The sequence below is a fragment of the Bos indicus genome, chromosome 7 (genome assembly GCF_029378745.1).
Source record: "Bos indicus isolate NIAB-ARS_2022 breed Sahiwal x Tharparkar chromosome 7, NIAB-ARS_B.indTharparkar_mat_pri_1.0, whole genome shotgun sequence".
NCBI classification, from domain to species: domain Eukaryota; kingdom Metazoa; phylum Chordata; class Mammalia; order Artiodactyla; family Bovidae; genus Bos; species Bos indicus.
This window is the reverse complement of record NC_091766.1, coordinates 69,260,464-69,281,480: the sequence shown is the minus strand read 5'-3', so window position 1 is coordinate 69,281,480 and position 21,017 is coordinate 69,260,464.

The following is a 21,017-nucleotide window of genomic DNA, read 5'->3' as shown; positions in this document are numbered from 1 at the left end:
TTGTAGAAAGTGGGATCAAGAGCTCATACAGAAATGTTCAAATCCTTGCAATTAAGCCATTATGCACTGAAGCCCCGCCCCCCCCCCCCCCCCCCCCGCACTTTCATTGATTCCACTTCAATCCTCACGTGGGGATGGACTAGAGTTAATAAGGAAAACCTTTAAAAAAATATGGGCTTCCCTGGTGGCTCAGATGGTAAAGCATCTGCCTGCAATGCAGGAGACGCAGGTTCAACCCCTGGGTTGAGAAGATCCCCTGGAGAAGGAAATGGCTACCCACTGGAGTATTCTTGCCTGGAGAATTCCATAGAGTCAGACATGACTGAGCAACTAATGATTTCAACCAAATATACTTTCTTCTAGTACAAATTCAAAAGTTGCCCAAAGCATTTGAGTTGCAAAAACAACTGGAATACCCTTGACCTAATGGAGCCAGGTAAAGGAATGCAGAGATTGCCTAAGACTAGCCTAAGAAGTCAACTCAACTTCCCATTACTGGTGGAGGAATTCCCTATACTAAAGAAAAGAAAAGCTGAGTTTACTGAGGACAACTTCTAACCAAAAAAAAAAAAAATACCTGTGTGCTGCAAATTCTCTGAGAAAGAATGCCAGGATTAATGAATGATTTCTGCCATAGTGGGGAGGAAGACACAAGGTAATAACAAGATTATTTCACATAGTTGCCACCTGGGTGGTCAGACAGTTTTTAGATGTATTCTACTAATCATACTCAACAAACATCAACATTTTCTTTTTGTACAATGAAAAAAAGCAGATTTAATTTTGACCAAATATATTTTATTTGAATTAAGCTAAGGAATAGCTGCAACAATGCTATATTGACATGAGTTTGAGTAAACTCTGGGAGTTGGTGATGGATAGGGAAGCCTGGCGTGCTACGATTCATGGAGTCACAAAGAGTCGGACACGACTGAGCAACTGAACTGAACTGAACTGAAGGCCAAAGCCATTGGTTTAATCCCTGTGGGCAAGCAAACTTTGCTCTAGTGAACAATTCCTAATTTTATCTCTCATCAAAATCACATATTTACTTATAACCGTAATCTAGTCAGTTATGTAAACACTAGATCAAAATCAAATGCACTGTTGGTATTTAGATGTAAATTCTCCCCAAATTAACCTGTAGAGTCAATGCAATCCCAATCATAATCCAAGCTAGTTTCTTTATAGAAACTGACAAATTGATTTTTACATCTAAATAAATGCAATAGATAAGCAAAATAATTTTGAAAGAAGAAAAGAACAAAAGAAACACACACTGTCTAATTTCAGAAGCTATTATATAAAGTTATCTTAAAAGTAAAATGTAATATTAGTAAAAAGACATAATTACAGATCAGTTGAACAAAACAGAGACTCCAAAGAGATCCACACATACAGACTCAATTTATTGATAACAAAAAAACTAGGCAATTCAAATGGAAAAGGATAATCTTTTCAACAAATGATACAACAAAATAAATTTCACCTTTCCTTTAAACAATATACAAATAATAACTCAAAAGAAATCAGAGTTAAATGTAAGAATCAAAACTATAAAACTTCCATAAGAAAACATAGGAGACTCTGGAGTAGATAAACATTTCTGAATTCAAACCTGTGAATACAATAGATTGAACTTAATCAAAATTTAAAATTTTGCTCTACAAAAAACATTATGAAGAAAATGAAAAGTCCCAGACTGGGAGAAAGTATCATCATAGTAGAGACTTGATGAAAGATTGTAACTAAAAAATATTTGTTTGTTGGTGTTTAGTCACTAAATGTGTCCAACTCTTTTGCAACCCTATGGATTGTAGCCCACCAGGTCTCTATGTCCATGGGACTTCCCAGACAAGAATACTGGACTGGGTTGCCATTTCCTTCTGCAGAGGGTCTTCCTGACCCAAGGATAGAACCCACGCCACCTGCATTGGCAGGCAGATTCCTTACCACTGAGCTACCAGGGAAGCACGGGTTCTTTATCACTGAGCCACCCAGGAAGCCCAACTAAAAACATAAAAAACACTTAAAACTGAATAATAATGGCTTAAAAATAACATATGCAAATATTTGAACAGTCATTTCACACACACAAAAAAGATATACAGCTAGCAAATAAGCACATCAAAAGGTGCTCATCATCATTAGCAATTAGGAAAATGCAATTTAAACCACATGGGATATCATTACACAATTCCTAAAATGGTTAAAATTAAAAAGACTGACCAGACCAAGTTGACGAAGATATAACTCAAATTTGCACACATTGTTGGTAGGAATGCATAATGATAGGACAACTTTGAAAACAACTTGAGAGTTTCTTAAAAAGTCAAATATATACCTACTATAAACTTCAGACATTTCTCTCTCCTAGGGATATAACCAAGAGAAAACAAAGTATATGTCCATAGAAAGACATATGTAAATATTCATAGTAGCTTTATTCGTAATAGGCAATTGGAAACAACTCAAATGTCTACCAATAGGTGAGTAGATAAACTAAAAACTCATACAGTGGAATACTACTCAACAACAGAAATGAACAAACTGTAGATACACACAACAACATGGATGGACCTCAAAATAATTAAACCAAGTGAAAGAAATCAGACAAAAAAGACCAATACTGTATGATCCCACTTACATAAAATTCTAGAAAATGTAAAATAATCTATAGTAAAAGAAAGCAGATCAGTGGCTGCTGGGGAACATATCAATAGTAGGAGACATGAAACTCATGAGAAGTGTGAATATGTTCATTACATTGATGCCTGTGATGGTTTCACAGGTGTAGACATATGTTAAAGTAATCTAATTGAACACATCACATAAGTGCAATTTATTTTATGGCAATTATACTAAACAGCTGCTTTTTAAAACATGAGAAAAGACTAAAAATTTAAATAAAATGTTTAAGAAATTATATTTGATTACAGAATTACAGATATTGTACATTTTCTTTTGCCTTATTTATATTTTCTAAAATTCTGATATTATTATTTTTGAAGGTTTTTTTCCCCTCAAATATACCTTTATATTTGCTCATGATAACAAACTTAAACAATAAAGGAGTTTAAAAGGTAAAATCTACTCATCACTCTTACTACCACTATCAAATCCCAATCCCAAATTAACCACTGTTAACAACTTGGTATGAGGCTTTCCACACTTATATGCAGAGTACATCATGCGAAATGCCAGACTGCATGAAGCACAAGCTGGAATCAAGAGTGCCCAGGAGAAGTACCAATAACCTCAGATATGCAGATAACATCACCCTGATGGCAGAAAGCGAAGAAGGACTAAAGAGCCTCTTGATGAAAGTGAAAAAGGAGAGTGAAAAAGTTGGCTTAAAACTCAACATTCCGAAAACTAAGATCATGGCGTCTGGTCCCACCACTTCATGGCAATAGATGGGGAAACAATGGAAACAGTGACAGACTTTATATTTTGGGAGCTCCAAAATCACTGCAGATGGTGACTGCAGCCATGAAATTAAAAGAGGCTTACTCCTTGGAAGAAAAGTTATGACCAACTTAGCAGTTTTTAATATAAAAGCAGAAACATTACTTTGCAGACAAAGGTCCATGTAGTCAAAGCTATGGTTTTTCCAGTAGTCATGTATGGATGTGAGAGTTGGACTATAAAGAAAGCTGAGAGCCGAAGAATTGATGCTTTTGAATTGTGGTGTTGGAGAAGACTCTTGAGAGTCCCTTAGACTGCAAGGAAATCAAACCAGTCAATCCTAAAGGAAATCAGTCCTAAATATTTATTCGAAGGACTATGTTGAAGCTGAAACTCCAATACTTTGGCCGCCTGATGCCAAGAGCTGACTCATTGGAAAAGACCCTGATGCTGGGCAAGATTGAGGACAGGAGGAGAAGGGGACAACAGAGGATAAGATTGTTGGATGGCATCACTGACTCCATGTACATGAGTTTGAGCAGTCTCCAGGAGTTGGTGATGGACAAGGAAGCATGGCATGCTGTAGTCCATGGGGTCGCAAAGAGTCGGACACCACTGAGCAACTGAACTGAACTGATGAGGCTTTCCAGACTTTTTTAAATGAATAAATTAACATGAATTGTGTATGTGTGTGTGTACATACACATACATAGATTTTTTTTCCCCCATTTATGTAGGAAGTTAGATCATGCTGGGTTTTAGAGATTACTGAAATTACACTAATTCTTAGAAAGGCATGATGCATGATTCTACCCATTAGAAAACGGACTTGTGACTCAGGGTCATCTCATACTGGGTCCAGTGGTTGCCTCATTCCACCCCATGTCAAATACAAAATTTCTGCTTTGTGCATCCAAACTTATAAATTTGATCAGATCTGGTATAATATTCCTTTTACCCTCACCCATCCAGATTCATTCCCTAACAAATTCCCTAGATTTCTTTTTTCTTTTAATTTATTTATTTTAATTAGACGCTAATTACTTTACAGTATTGTATTAGTTTTGCCATATATCAACATGAATCCACCACGGGTGTACACGTGTTCCCAATCCTGAACCCCCCTCCCACCTCCTTCCTCCTCACCATCCCTCTGGGTCATCCAGTGCACCAGCCCCATACAAAATCTTTCAAAATTGTTGGCACTTATGATCCTTCCCCATGAGTTACACTTTGTACCTTACCTCCTGACTCCTGCCAAAACCAAGTTTGGGTTAAGTCTATAAGCAATGAGAGTGATGGAAGGTAGGTAGTGAGGAGGAGGGGCATTCTATTATAAAGCTACCACTTCAGAGAGGCTCTTATAGGAACTTCAGTCAAGGGAAACGGGACTTCTCCAATATGAAAGGTCACCACTACTAACCAGAAAGGCCCAGCAAAATGTGGAGTTTCAACAAATAACAAACATCAGCAAGGATGCAGAGAAAAGGAAAGTTGATGCAGCCACTGTGGAAAACAAAATGGAAGTTTCTCAAAAAATGGAAATAGTACTACCATATGACCCATCAATTCCACTCCTGAGTATACAGCCTAAAAACAAAAACATTAATTCAAAAAGATACATGCACTCCCCCCCGACAATGTTCATAGCAGCATTATTTATAATTGCCAAGATAGAGAAGCAACCTAATTGTCCATCAATAGATGAATGGTTAAAAAAGGTATACATGTGTGTGTATACACACACACACACACACACACACACCAGAATATTACTCAGTCATAAAAAAAAAAGAATGAAATAATGCCATCTGCAGTAACATGGATGGAACTAGAGATTATCATACTAAGTGAAACAAGTCAGAAGGAGAAAGACAACTATCATATGATGTTACTTATATGTGGAATCTAAAATAGGACACAAATAAATTTATCTGTGAAAGTCAGGGGCCGGAGCTCAGCCTGCCATGCAGGTAGAAGAATAACCCTGGGGTGGCCATAGGTGACAGTGAGGCCGGGGAGCCCTCCACCCAAGGGCATCCTCCTACCTCAGCTCCCACCTTCCCTGGACCCCCTTTCCAGAGACTCTGGTGGAACATTTGCTCCAACACCCCCAGGCAGCACTTTGACCAAGACCCTGTGGGAGGTAAAGGTTTATACGTTCAAGGAGGACCGGCAGAGGGATGACCAGGGCGCCAGGCATGTGTCGTCTAGCTACATGCAGAGGCTGAACGGCACGTCCCTGCTTGTCAGGGCCAAGAGCAAAATTAACCAGTGGGGAGGCGGCTGCCAAATACCTTTAGAACCTTTCGAATATCCCCCTACTGGTGTGTAAGCTTCACAGATTTTTAAACAGACGTCAAGATTCAAAGACCAAGTTGTTTTAATATAAGCTTTTCACATTTTTAAAGACTCACTCTTTAGGGATTGTCACTTCCCCAGTGGCTTACCATGAATTTCCCTTAAAGAAAAAGTTCACATCAGTTGTTTCAAACTGGAGAACAACAATGCCAAAGAAGTTCTCACACTATAGGGAATGTTCTATGCCCCACATTAGACTTCCCAACCTGAGGATTCGGCAAAAGGACTGGGAATCCTCAGGAAATTGGACTTTGAAGGACAGGAGGATTTGATTACAGAACTTCCACAGGACTGAGGGAAACAGAGACTCTTGGAGGACACACAAAAAATCTTGTGTGCGCCAAAACCTAGGGGAAACGGGACTGAGCCAAACCTGCCTTTGAGTGTTTGAGGCTCTCCTGCAGACGTGTGGGTCAGCAGTGGCCTGTCATGGGGACAGGGGCACTGGCAGCAGCGGTACTGGGAGGTGCATATTTGCATAAGTCCTTTTTGGAGGTCACCAGTAGCCCTACCTTAGATCCTGTAGACCTAGGACTGAGTCGCCTCAGGCTAAACAACAAACAGGGAGGGAACACAGATCTACCCATCACCAGACAATTGGGTTAAAGATTTACTGAGCATGGTTCTGCCCACCAGAGCAAGACCGAGTTTTGCCCATAGCCAGTCCTTCCCATCAGGAAGCAAGAACTATAATCCCACAGCCTCCAGAACAAAACCCACAATTACAGAAAGCTAACCAAAATGATCACATGGATCACAGCCTTGTGAAACTTAAGGAAGCTATGAGACATGCTGTGTAGGGCCACCCAAGACGGACAGGTCATGGTGGAGAGTTCTGGCAAAACATGTCCCACGGGAGAAGGAAATGACAAACCACTTAAGTATTCTTGCTTTGATAAGCCCATGAACAATATGAAAAGGCAAAAAGATATGACACCAGAAGATGAGTCCCCCAGGTCAGTAGGTATCCAATATGCTATTGGAGAAGAGTGGAGAAATAGCTCCAGAAGGAATGAAGAGGCTGAGCCAAAGTGGAAATGTCCCGTAGATGTGGATGTGTCTGGTGGTGAAAATAAACTCCAGTGCCATAAAGAACAATGTTGCATAGGAATCTGGAATGTTAGGTCCATGAATAAAGATAAATTGGGCATAGTCAAGCAGGAAGAATGAACTGGGAATGGGAAGAATGGGAAGAATGAACTTATACATTTTAGGAATCAGTGAACTAAAATGGAAAGAAATGGGCAAATTTAATTCAGATGATCATTATATCTAGTACTGTGGGCAAGAATCCTTTAGAAGAAATGGAGTAGCCCTCATAGTCAGCAAAAGAGTCTGAAATGCAGTACCTGGGTGCAATCTCAAAAATAACAGAATGATCCTGGTTCATTTCCAAGGCAAACCATTCAAAATCACTTTAATCCAAGTCTGTGACTCAACCACTAACGCTGAAGAAGCTGAAGTTGAATGATTCTATGAAGACCTGCTGCTGCTGCTGCTAAGTCGCTTCAGTCGTGTCCGACTCTGTGTGACCCCATAGACAGCGGCCCACCAGGCTCCCCCATCCCTGGGATTCTCCAGGCAAGAACACTGGAGTGGGTTGCCATTTCCTTCTCCAATGCATGAAAGGGAAAAGTGAAAGGGAAGTCGCTCAGTCGTGTCCGACTCTTTGCGACCCCATGGTCTGCACAAGACCTTTAAGAACTAACACCAAAAAAAGATGTCTTTTTCATCATATGCGATTGGAATGCAAAAGTAGGAAGTGAAGAGATACCTAGAGTAAAAGGAAAGTTTAGCCTTGGAGTACAAAATGAAGCAAGGCAATGTACTTTGGAGTACAAAAATAAAATGTTTTGCCAAGAGAAGTCACTGGTCACAGCAAACACTCTCTTCCAACAACACAAGAGATGACTCAACACATAGACATCACCAGATTAGTTCAATTCAGTTCAGTTGCTTAGTCATGTCAGATTCTTTGTGACCCCGTGGACTGTAGCGTGTCATGCTTCCCTGTCCATCACCAACTCCCAGGGCCTGCCCAAATTCATGTCCATTGACACAGTGATGCCATCCAACCATATCATCCTCTGTCGTTCCCTTCACCTCCTGCCCTCAATCTTGCCCAGCATCAGGGTTTTTTCAAATGAGTCAGTTCTTCGTATCAGGTGGCCAAAACATTGGAGTTTCAGCTTCAGCATCTGTCCTTCCAATGAATATTTGGAACTGATTTCCTTTAGGATTGACTGGTTTGATCTCCTTACAGGCCAAGGGGCTCTCAAGAGTCTTCTTCAACACCACAATTCAAAAACATTAATTCTTCAGTGCTCATCTTTCTCTATCGGAGAAGGCAATGGCACCCCACTCCAGTACTCTTGCCTGGAAAATCCCATGGAGGGAGGAGCCTGGTGGGCTGCAGTCCATGGGATCGCTGAGTCAGACACGACTGAGCGACTTCACTTTTACTTTTCACTTTCATGCATTGGAGAAGGAAATGGCAACCCACTCCAGTGTTCTTGCCTGGAGAATCCCAGGGACGGGGGAGCCTGGTGGGCTGCCGTCTCTGGGGTCGCACAGAGTCGAACACGACTGAAGCGACAGCAGCAGCAGCAGCAGCAGCTTTCTCTATAGTCCAACTCTCACATCCACACATGACTACTGGGAAAACTATAGCTTTGACTACACGGACATTTGTGGGCAAAATAATGTTTCTGCTTTTTAATATGTTGTCTGGGTTGGTCATAACTTTTCTTCCAAGAAGTAAGCGTCTTTTTAATTTCATGGCTGCAGGCACCATCTGCAGTGATTTTGGAGCCCCCAATATATAAAGTTTGTCACTGTTTCTCCATTGTTTCCCCATCTATTTGCCATGAAGGGATGGGACCAGATGCCATGATCTTAGTTTTTTGAATGTTGAGCTTTAAGCCAACTTTTTCACTCTCCTCTTTCCCTTTACACAAGAGGCTCTTTAGTTCTTTCCTTTCTGCCATAAGGTTGATGTCATCTGCATATCTGAGGTTATTGATATTTCTCCCGGGCACTCTTGATTCCAGCTTGTGCTTCCTGCAGCCTGGCATTTCACAAGATGTACTCTGCATATAAGTAAAATAAACAGGGTGATAATATACAGCCTTAACCTACTCCTTTTCCGATTTGGAATCAGTCTGTTGTTCCATGTCCAGTTGTAACTGTTGCTTCTTAAACTGCATACAGATTTCTCAAGAGGCAGGTCAGGTGGTCTGGTATTCCCATCTCATTAAGATTTTTCCACAGTTTTGATCCACACAAAGGCTTTGGCATAGTCAATAAAGCAGAAGTAGATGTTTGTCTGGAACTCTCTTGCTTTTTGTATAATCCAACGCATTTGGGCAATTGGATCTCTGGTTCCTCTGCCTTTTCTAAATCCAGCTAGAACATCTGGAAGTTCACAGTACATGTACTGTTGAAATCTGACTTGGAGAATTTTGAGCAGTACTTTGCTAGCGTGTGAGATGAGTACAATTGTGCAGTAGTTTGAACATTCTTTGGCATTGCCTTTCTTTGGGATTGGAATGAAAACTGACCTTTTCCAGTCCTGTGGCCACTGCTGAGTTTTCCAAATTTGCTGGCATATTGAGTGCAGCACCTTAACAGCATCATCTTTTAGGATTTGAAATAGCTCAACTGGAATTCCATCACCTCCTCTAGCTTTGTTCGTAGTGATGCTTCCTAAGGCCCACTTCATATTCCAGGATGTCTGGCTCTAGTCTAGTGATCACACCATTGTGGTTATCTGGGTCATGAAGATCTTTTTTATATAGTTCTTCTGTGTATTCTTGCCAGATAGTCAGTACCAAAATCAGACTGATTATATTCTTTGCAGCCAAAGATGGAGATGCTCTGTATAGTCAGAAAAAACAAGACTGGGAGCTGACTGTGGCTCAGATCATCAGTTCTTTTTGCAAAATTCAGGCTTAAATTGAAGAAAGTAGGGAAAACCACTAGGCCACTCAGGTATGACCTAAATCAAATCCCTTATGATTATACAGTGGAGGTGACAAAGAGATTCAAGGGATTACATCTGGTAGAGAGATAGCCTTAAAAACTATGGACGACGGTTTGTAACATTGTTCAGGAGGTGGTGACCAAAATCATTCCCAAGAAAAAGAAATGCGAGAAGGCAAGGTGGTTGTCTGAGGAGGCTTTACAAATAGATGAGAAAAAGGGACAAACGAAAAGCAAAAGAGAAAGGGAAAGTTACACCCAACTGAATGGAGAGTTCCAGAGTATAGCAAGGAGAGATAAGAAAGCCTTCTTAAGTGATCAATGCAAAGAAATAGAGGAAAACAATAGAATGGGAAAGACTAGACACCTCTTCAAGAAAATTAGAGATACCAAGAAAACATTTCATGCAAAGATGGGCACAATAAAGGACAGAAACAGCAAGGACCTACGGAAGCAGAAGAGATTAAGAAGACGTGGCAACAGTACACACAAGAACTATAAAAAAAGGCCTTATGACCTGGATAACCACGATGGTGTGGCACTTACCTAGAGCCAGACATCCTGGAGTGTGGAGTCAAGTGGGCCTTAGGAAGCATCACTATGAACAAAGCTAGTGGAGGTGATGGAATTCCAGTTTTCATATCCTAAAAGATGATGCTATTAAGGTGCTGCACTCAATATGCTAGCAAATTTGGAAAACTCAGCAGTGGCCACAGGACTGGAAAAGGTCAGTTTTCATTCCAATCCCAAAGAAAGGCAATGCCAAAGAATGTTCAAACTACTGCACAATTGCACTCATTTCACGTGGCAGCAAGGTAATGCTCAAAATCCTTCAAGCTAAGTTTCAACAATACATGAACTGAGAACTTCCAGATGTACAAGCTGGATTTAGAAAAGACAGATGAACCAGAGATGTAACTGCCAACATCTGTTGGATTGTAGAAAAAGCAAGGAAATTAAAACACACACACACACACACACACACACAAAAACAGCTTCACTGACTACGCTAAAGCCTTTCACTGTGTGAATCACAACAAACTGTGGAAAATTCTTAATGAGATGGGAATACCAGAGCACCTTACTTGTCTCTTGAGAAATCTGTATGCAGGTCAAGAAGGAATAGTTAGAACCAGACGTGGAACAATGGATTGGTTCAAAATTGAGAAAAGAGTATGTCGAGACTGTATATTCTCACACTGCTTATTTAATTTCTATGTAGAGTACATTATGCAAAATGCCGGACTGAATGAATCACAAACTGAAATTAAGATTGCCGCGAGAAATATCAATAACCTCAGATATGCATATGATGCCACTCTAATAGCAGAAAGTGAAGAGGAGCTAAAAGTCTCTTGATGAAGGTGAAAGAGGAGAGTGAAAAAGCTGGCTTAAAACTCAGCATCAAAAAACCAAGATCATGGCATCTGGTCCCATCACTTCGCAGCAAATAGATGGGGAAATAGTGGAAACAATGGTAGATTTTATTTTCTTGGGCCCGAAAATCAATATGGATGGTAACTGCGGCCATGAAATTAAAAGATGCTTGCTCCTTGGAAGAAAAGCTATGACCAACCCAGACAACATATTAAAAAGCAGAGACATTACTTTGCCAACAAAGGTCCATCTAGTCAAAGCTATGGTTTTTCTAGTGGTCATGTATGGATGTGAGAGTTGGACTATAAAGAAAGCTGAGAGCCGAAGAATTGATGCTTTTGAACTGTGGTGTTGGAGGGAAGACTCTTGAGAGTCCCTTGGCCTGCAAGAAGATCAAACCAGTCAATCCTAAAGGAAATCAATCCTGAATATTCATTGGAAGGACTGATGTTGAAGCTCAAACTCCAATATTTTGACCACCTGATGCAAAGAACTGACTCATTAGAAAAGACCCTGATGCTCTGAAAGATTGAAGGCAGGAGGAGATATGCACAGCAGAGGATGAGATGGTTGGATGGCATCACTGACTCGATGGACATGAGTTTGAGCAAACTCTGGGGGTTGGTGATGGATAGGGAAACCTGACTTGCTGTAGTCCATGGGGTCACAAAGAGTCGGACACAACTGAGCAACTGAACTCATTATACCAATATATTTTTTTAAAATGGAGGTGCACAGTACTGAACATTACTAGAATCTGCCCAAATATCACTACCTTAATTTTCAGGATCCCACTCCTGCCCACACAAAGCATAAATTTAACATAGGAGACCTTGTAAGATTTGTGAACACCATTTGTGTTATAATTCAGCCACTCACTGGATTAGACTTCTGGTTTGATTTTCAAAAGCCTAACCCCGTGGCTACAAAAGGTAAGATTTTTTTTTTTTTTTTCCCCAGAGAAGTTGTAGAAGCTTTGTGTCTCCTTATTTGGCCCTTGAGCTAAGAATTAAAATCCCTGAGCCTATTATTTTCTTTATCCAAATTCTCTGGTGCCATTCAAGTAGTTAATCAACTCCACTGTCCTTATATTTTTATTTCCACTACAGTGTTCTCTGGTAGCAGCTACTTGTTATCTTTCATAGTAGGCACTTGGCTCCAGGTGACTACAGGTCATCAGTTAAGTAACTGATTAGCCACTATATACCATATATATCAGTATCCCATTTACCACTGGCAACAGGCTCATTTATGTCATAAAAATCAAATCAGATCAGAGCTGATTCCAGATTCTAATCCTTAAGGTTCAGTTTCCTGGAACCATTCCAGTACCAACAGCTCTATCAGAGAGGGTTCAGTCAGGGAAGTGCACTCACCCTGAGTATATAAAACAAATACTTTAATATAGAAATTGGATCTTACACAATTGTGAAAGAAATTGGGAAATAAAGGTGAAGTAGGAAAAACCAGATGATCTGAAGAGCCGCTAACCCGTCAACCTGAGAGGCCGAGAACCATCAGCCTCTGAAGTATAACTGCAAATAAGGAGCTTGTGGAAAGGTCTGTTGAAAGCTGTTGTTTCTGTGCTACTACTGCCTCTGTGGGTCCACAGCCAAGCGTCTGGTGCTGAGTCTGGGGCCCACAGTTAGGAGAACCTGAGAGCACCAAGGGCTTCCCTGGTGGATCAGTCAGTGAAGAATCTGCCTGCAAGGCAGGAGATGTGGGTTTCATCCCTGGGTCAGGAAGATACCCCCGAGGACAGCATGGAAACCCACTCTGGTATGCTTGCCTGGAGAATCCCAAGGACTGAGGAGCGTAGTGGGCTACAGTCCATGAGGTCACAAAGAGTTGGACACAACTAAAGCGACTGAGCACGTACACACGGGAGCGCTAACGACAAACTGGAACCCTCCCAGCATCTGTCACTACAGCTGACCACAACAATCCCCTGAGAGTAATGGCCACTTCTTCATTTCCATCTTCCCAATTTCACAAAAGCTCCTCTTTTGGCCAACTCTTAACACAGAACCGTATAGGAAGGGAACTCTGGGAAATGATTTCCAGTTAAACCAAGTTGGCCCAGCATAATTTAGCATGTATAGTATATAGCTGTCTCATGCTTTCTTTGTTCCCTTATTGATTATATATGCTTAAGTTGATCCTATAAGCTGTTTAAAACTGCTGCTACAAATATCCTTGAATATGTTCATATATATATAATAATATAATTGTATATATATATATATATATATATATATATATATAATCTCGGAGAAGGCAATGGCACCCCACTCCAGTACTCTTGCCTGGAAAGTCCCATGGACGGAGGAGGCTGGTGGGCCGAAGTCCATGGGGTCGCTAAGAGTAGGACAAGACTCAGCGACTTCACTTTCACTTTTTACTTTCATGCATTGGAGAAGGAAATGGCAACCCACTGCAGTGTTCTTGCCTGGAGAATCCCAGGGACAGGGGAGCCTCGTGGGCTGCCGTCTATGGGGTCGCACAGAGTCGGACACGACTGAAGCGACTTAGCAGCATATATATATATATATATATATTTTTTTTTTTTTTTTTTAACCAGTATTTTTAACATACATTCTTAGAATTAACATTGCTGGGCCAAGAATATATGCATTTCAAGTGTTTATAGATGAGTCCAAATTGTCCTCCAAAATGGTTATGTCAGTTTATGCTCTTTTCTGCCTTGTTTCCTTGTCCACACTATTATTTGCCAATGCTTCATTTCTTTGATTATTAAAATGATTGAGTCTTTTATATATTTTGTATGTCAAGGTGTTTATATTTCTTCTTTGACTTACGTTTATATTCTTTTCTCTTTTTATACACAATTGTCTCTTTCTTGTTGATTTTAGGAGTTCTTTATCTTTTAAGTGTATTTTAGGTAAATATATGCAGATATTTCCACTAAGCCTGTAGTTTACATTTTAATATGATTTATACTGTTTGACTTTTAACTTGTTTTCATTACAATCCTATCATTTAATAATAAAAATTTCAATCTGGGCTAGAGGGCTTAGTGATACTGTAACTCTGTCAATGTAAAAATTCCATACTTCAAGAGAAACCACAGATGTATAGATCCTATTGATGGCAGATTGGAAGCAAAGCTGTGCTAAGTGAAGCAAAGAATTGTAACTATTCCTCTGTGCTAAACAACCCAACTATAATTTTGAGAAAGTCCACAGAATCCTAATTCTGAATACAGAAAATCTCTTTGAATATTTAACCAACAATCACATGAAGTTTCAGAACTCTGACTGGAATTTCTTAAAGCCTATTCAACCAAAGAATACTAAAAATGAGGCACCCATGCTAACATCACCACCACAACCCCCTTTTTTCACTCATGGTCTATGTGTTAGTCACTCAGTCACGTCCAACTCTGTGACCCCATGGATCGTAGTCAACCAGGCTTCTCAGTGGAATTCTCCAGGCAAGAATGCTAGAGTGAGTAGCCATTCCCTTCTCCAGGGGATCGACCTGACCCAGGGAGCGAACCTGGGTCATCCCCTTTATTGGCAGATTCTTTACCTCCTGAGCCACTAGCGTAGACAGTGCTAATTGATTATTCTTTCTTTCAGAGCCCACATGTGATCTAAGAAGCTTTCTCTATGAAGCATTCAAGGGAGCTGCTACCAATCAGTCAGATAAAATCTGTTTTGCCACCCTGTCTGTAATCCAACCTTCCATTTTCAGAGGAAGAAATGAAAGTCTAAGGCAGGTATGTGACAACACAGGAACTTGCAGCAAGTAAGCTGCAAAGCCAGAATTCAAAACTAGCTTTCTGCCTCCCAATCTAACATGCCTTCTATGGGACCACTGTATCTTGTCTCTTTTGACACCACTAGAGAAAGCCCTTCACAGAGGATTTGGTGAAAACCCTTTCAAAGAGTGACTACTACATAAATGGTTTAATCACAGCATATGTATTAATAGTATACTGATAGCTTTAGAGCTGGGTTAACAGGGAACTAAGTTGGCAATGAATCATCTATAAGAGGCTCTGAAATACAATGACAAATATAAGAAAGTGGGTATCTTGTCTCAGCGAAAGCTCCACATGGAATTGGATGAAACAATGAATAAGTTGCTTACAGAAGGAGTGGAGAGCAAGGGTCCTGCAAAGGAGCAGGCTCACTACCGAGAGATAGTGGTGAGCTGGTGGTCTGATTAACTTCTACGCTGGTGGTCTGATTAACTTTTGTTTTGAAAAGTGGAGCAATAATAAATTGTTGGGGACAATCAAGGAGAGAGTAAAGGCTAACAAAAGTTAGCCTTCTCTCAGTTCTTCCCTTACATACATCCCACGTTGCCTCTAAACTGATCCTAAACAAGTATCTAAGGACTGTCAATTTAAAGGATCACTATACTATTGCTCTGCTCTGAACACCAAATCATTGATTCTTAGGAGGCAGTTCCCTGTCTCCAGAAAGCTCTGTTTACCCCTGCCCCAAACTCTACTACCATCCTTGCATCTTAACTACTCGACAACAGCTTTCCTGATTCCCACCCTGCCCAGTGCTACCTATTTTTCCTCTTGTTTATCATCTGTAAGCTGATTAGACCCTGGGAATGTGCCACCTGTTATCAGAACCTCTCTATTAAGAGACAAGTTGCTTCTTCTCTACCAGGCACAAACTGAGCCTTTTCCTTATTTGCATGCCATGAGGCACCTGGTTGACACAGTCAGTGCTCAAAAAATACCTGTTGATGAAACGGCGAAAAGGAAACTCACAGTGACCTTGGGCTTGACTTTCAAAGGGTCTGCGGAGATCTTAGAAGCACGTGGAGTTCCATTTCCTTAAAGGCCTATCTGATTGGCTCCTGTGCCATTCGTGGTAGGATTCTGCTTAGAGAAGCATGATTTGTGAACGGCCTAAACTGTTTTTGTATTTTGACTGACTCCCATTTTATCACAGTACCATATAAAGAATAGCAATTGGTTTATATCTGCTCTCATGCCTAGGGCTAGCAACAATTGTGACACCCACGATGTAATTTATTTTATCGTGTTTCATAAAGGCTGGAATTAGGGAGAGATGAGAAAGAAGGAAAAGTGGGACAGGAATAAGAGGAAAATGTGGTGGTTGGTCATGTGAGTTCACTGATAAATGCAAATCTTTATCTAGAAGAGTGGTTCTTAACTAGGGGGAGATTCTGTCCCCCCAGGTAGATTACCACATTAAATACAGTGCATGCTAAGTTGCTTTAGTCATGTCCAACTCTTTACAACCCTATGGACCATAGCCTGCCAGGCTCCTCTGTCCATGGGATTCTCCAGGCAAGAGTACTGGAGTGGGTTGCCATGCCCTCCTCTAGGAGATCTTCCCCACCCAGGGACTGAACCAAGTCTCTTACATCGCCTGCATCGACAGGTGAATTCTTTACCACTAGCACCACCTGGGAAGCTCAAGTACTTCCAGTTAAATTTACTAATATTCCATTCTAAAATTTATTCATTGTCTCTCTGAAATTCAAATTTAACTGCTGCTGCTGCTGCTGCTGCTAAGTCACTTCAGTCGTGTCCGACTCTGTGCGACCCCATAGACGGCAGCCCACAAGGCTCCCCGGTCCCTGGGATTCTCCAGGCAAGAACACTGCAGTGGGTTGCCATTTCCTTCTCCAATGCATGAAAGGGAAAAGTGAAAGTGAAGTCGCTCAGTCGTGTCCAACTCTTCGTGACCGCATGGACTGCAGCCCACCAGGCCCTTCCGTCCATGAGATTTTCCAGGCAAGAGTACTGGAGTGGGGTGCCATTGCCTTCTCCATCAAATTTAACTATGCACCCTGTATTTTTAACTGTTAAATCCAGTAATCCTATCCAGGGGACACGTGGCAATGTCTGGAGGCATTTTTGATTGTCATAACTTGGGGATTATTAAAAGATAAACTGAAGCATGCTAACATTTTTAAGTTTATTTGAGCAAAAATCAATTCCTATCAGGCAGTGCCAAAGGGAAGTGATCAGGAACCTCCTCCAACAGGATCAGGGGCAAGACTTTTAGAGATAAGACACAGAAGCAATACAAGGAAAGTATTTCATTGGCTATGACTTAAGCAGTTGCCTTATTTGGGAAAGCCTAGTTTAGCCGTTTGTGCTTGGTTAAACTTAGGTTTTAAGTCCATAACCTTGGGGCATTTACAGGCTTAGTTGCGGTTGCTTTCATAGACTGCTAAGGTATTATAACCACTTCAGTTTAATGGCCTCTTTGTTTAATTAACTTCACAGGGTGCTAGTAGGTAGAGGCCTGGGATGCTGCTAAACATTCTCCAAGGACCAGGACTGTCCCCCCACATAGCAGAGAATGACCTGGTCCAAAATGTCCATACTGCCTCTGTTGAGAAGCCATGATGTAGAAGGATCATTTTCATCCCTAAAAAGTATCTGCTGCTGCTGCTGCTAAGTTGCTTCAGTCGTGTCTGACTCTGTGCGACCCCATGGACTACAGCCTACCAGGCTTCTCCGTCCATGGGATTCTCCAGGCAAGAACACTGGAGTGGGTTGCCATTTCCTTCTCCAAAAAAGTATGTAGTACAGCTAAAATAGTACTGTAGGAAAACAGTGTGTGTATGTATATGTAAGCATACCTATTTTCCCCAGAAAATATGTCTGCAAAGCTTCTCTCATTTAAATCTACAAGCTGTAATGATCTAGAGTTTTATCACAGTAATTTCTCCAATTTCTCCCAGGGCAAATATGATGAAATTCAGATCAAATTTTGGGGGAGAATATTCAGAAATAGCAAGTGATTCTCCAGGACCTCACAGAGAGTTAAGGAAAATAGAACTAAAGCTCACAACTGCTAAACACATTATTCATTCCAATAAAGCCAGTCTGTCTGCTCCTCTTGTGTTCAGCTCTCACCATGCTCAGAATCAGGTGATTGCAATGGGTTTTCGTTTCCAAGAGATCAAAAGTTTTCACAACTGATTAGTATCCAGAAAGCAACAGCCTCCTTTAACCTTGAGATGCAAATAGCCTGAGATTGTCAAGGGATCTGAAGGGCTGGAGGATTTGATGGAAGATCAAATTCCCGACATTTCCAGGGCAATTAGTTTCACACACAAAGTCACGGGAAGGTCCTGCCTACTCTCCTCGAGCAGGGAAGCTGTAATAAGGCTCCGAGCTTTACAAACTTGGACTAATTGGTCTGCACTCACCCAGCACAGTTCATTATTGTTATCCCCATTTCATAAAACACAGAAGGTGGGTAGAAATCTTTTTACTCCACCACCTCTGGGCGCGGGCTTCTTTAATATTTCCCTCTTTGGATCACTAGACACAAACTCCAGGTACCAAAGGTGGGGACTCCTCTGCTAATTATTCATACTAGAGGGAAGGAAAGGTCTAGAATTAAGTCAAATCTCTTTTCATGTGCCTCTTTAACACTCCACTTGAAAGAGTCCTGGACTCAAAAAGGTTTAAAACAGTGCAGCACTCTTATCTAATAGTTTAGGAAACCAGGGAGGAAGTTGCTGTCAATTACACTCAGGACTTTGGAGCATGAGCTAAATTGATTTTGAAAGACCTGATTGCTGAACTGCTTCCCGAGCACTGGTGGCCTGGGACTGGAGCCACCGCTGAGTTCTCCGGGCGTGCCATGGCAGTTGAGATCCAGCCAGGTGGCCGAGTTCATTTGGTAACTCAAATGCAGCCTGTTGTCACAATGGATTTTCTACTCACAAATGTACAGTTAGGTCTACATGTCTTTTGTCATCACCTTGGCTCTCTGAAGGGCAGCATGTCAGCTTCCTCCAGTGCTATTTAATGGCTGGAACCTTCCATCTGGGACTCTGCCTGATCGACGAGGTTTATGACAATCTCAGACTCTCTGGGGCTTTCACCTTGGTGTTTCCCTTCCTCTGGCACCAATGAGGCTTCATCTTATGCGAGCTGGCAGCTGCTTTCTCAAATCGGTCAAAGGATACTGGTCACAAAGACTTGCCCAGAGAGAATGTGGCCAGCCAAAGATGTTGATGGGATCTTTGCTGGCAGGACTGACTCTGAACAGCTCAGTACTGGCTTATTCACCCTTTTGACTTTTCCCTACCTTTCAAGAAAAAGGTGAGGCTGATAACAGGAGGTTCAGGCCCTACAAAGGTTTCTGTCCTCCTCACCTCTAGGGGATGCTTGTAATAATGAGGTGTGGTGGTTAAGAACAGGGCTCAAGTCTTTGCCATTTTAGTAGCTTTGTAACCTCACACAAGTTACTTTTTAACTGTAATTTCCTCCTCTACAAATGGGGTATATTGATACTGAGACCACAAAGAGTGGTAGGGAGCAATAAATGAACCATTGGCACATGGCAAAGACTCAATAAATAAGAACCCTGAATAGTGGTGGTGGCGGTCTGTGCTTCCCCTGTCAATCAAAGTCATGCCAAATTTAAGCCTTCAGGCCCACTCTATGATACCCACAAAAATCAATCATAAATAAAAAGTCCAAACTCCAAGTTGCTTCATTTTCTTGTTTGCCTGCTGCATTCTAAAAACCTGTCTCTATCTCTTTCCAGTCCCGATGCCCTACTCCTGCCCTGTTTTTACTAGAAATCTACACCACTCTTTGACCTTCACTCAGTCAGCCCTGTCACAAGCACCCTGGCACACATTAAAATCCTGCTGCCCACTACAGCAAAACTCCTGCCGTCTCCATCTCTCTAGTCTCCTCCAGCATCCCAGCATACACACTGGGCTGGCTTGGGCACTGACAGGTCATACCACCACCTTCAAAGGGTGACTTAAGGAGTGTCAGGAGGCTATACTTGATCAAGGACCTCCCCCCTGGTCAGTTCAGAGCCTCCCATTTGTCCTTACTGACCTAAAAGGTCCAGTGTGAAACAGTTAGACAACATCAACTAACCCAGGAACTACTATAGAAATGTTCATTTAATACATGAGAGATAAAGGAAAGACACTTCTCTTACTAGGTATTCAATGAGTCACTAGTTTACAAAAACTGATCAGATTAGTGCATCAAAAAGAGAGAAGACTGAGAGAGCTGGGTCACAGATGGGGAAGTTTTACTGGGATAACAGGGAGAAAACATTTTGCTGTATGAAGAACAAGCAGCTCTTAGGACCATAATTATTGGAGGAAGTGTGTGGGCTTGATATGCAGAAACTCAAAAGGTAAGAGGTCCAAGGTTGTAGGGAAGAGATGTAGGAAAGTTCAGTTTTTCCCATTTTCCGACTTACAGCCTGAGTCTTGCCTCCCTGAACCAGAAGGCAACAGCTGGCTGGCTGGCTATGCATATTCATGAACCTATGCTGCTGCAGACAGAAAGGTGTGAATATTTTAAATCTATATTTTCTGTTTCTGTCAGGAGCTTGAAAATTTTCTGCAATCAAATTATGGAAGGCAGGAAGTTTGAGGGTAGAAATCATTGTCTTTTGGGGCTTAAAGAACAATAACCTTTTCCACCTGCAGGATCTGTTGGGTAACTTATAGCAGAAGAAAGGGGCAGGGGAGGGCACTCCATGAGGGGCTTTTCCCATGTCCCTGTGGTGGTTTGCTTTATATGGGGGAAGAATTCAAGGGCAGAAAAAGCAATGATAAATGCAGATCAGAATACACAGACTTCTAAAGTATCTCAATTTATAAAGTTATTACTTTGTGTGACTTAAAGCAGCTGAAGTATGAAATGTGATTTCTTTGACTTCCATAGATGCCATTAACATTTAGCATCTAACTCCCTGATGCCTGCACACTTAACAATAAAGAGGAAAATAATGTAGGCACATATAGTAAGGTTAAAACTCTCCCACTTCAACCCCAAATCTCAGTGATTTGAGAGGAAAAGTTTATTTTTCATTCCCACCACAGTCCAGTGTGGAATGCAGTCCCTCAGGTACTTGGATCCTTCCAGTGAC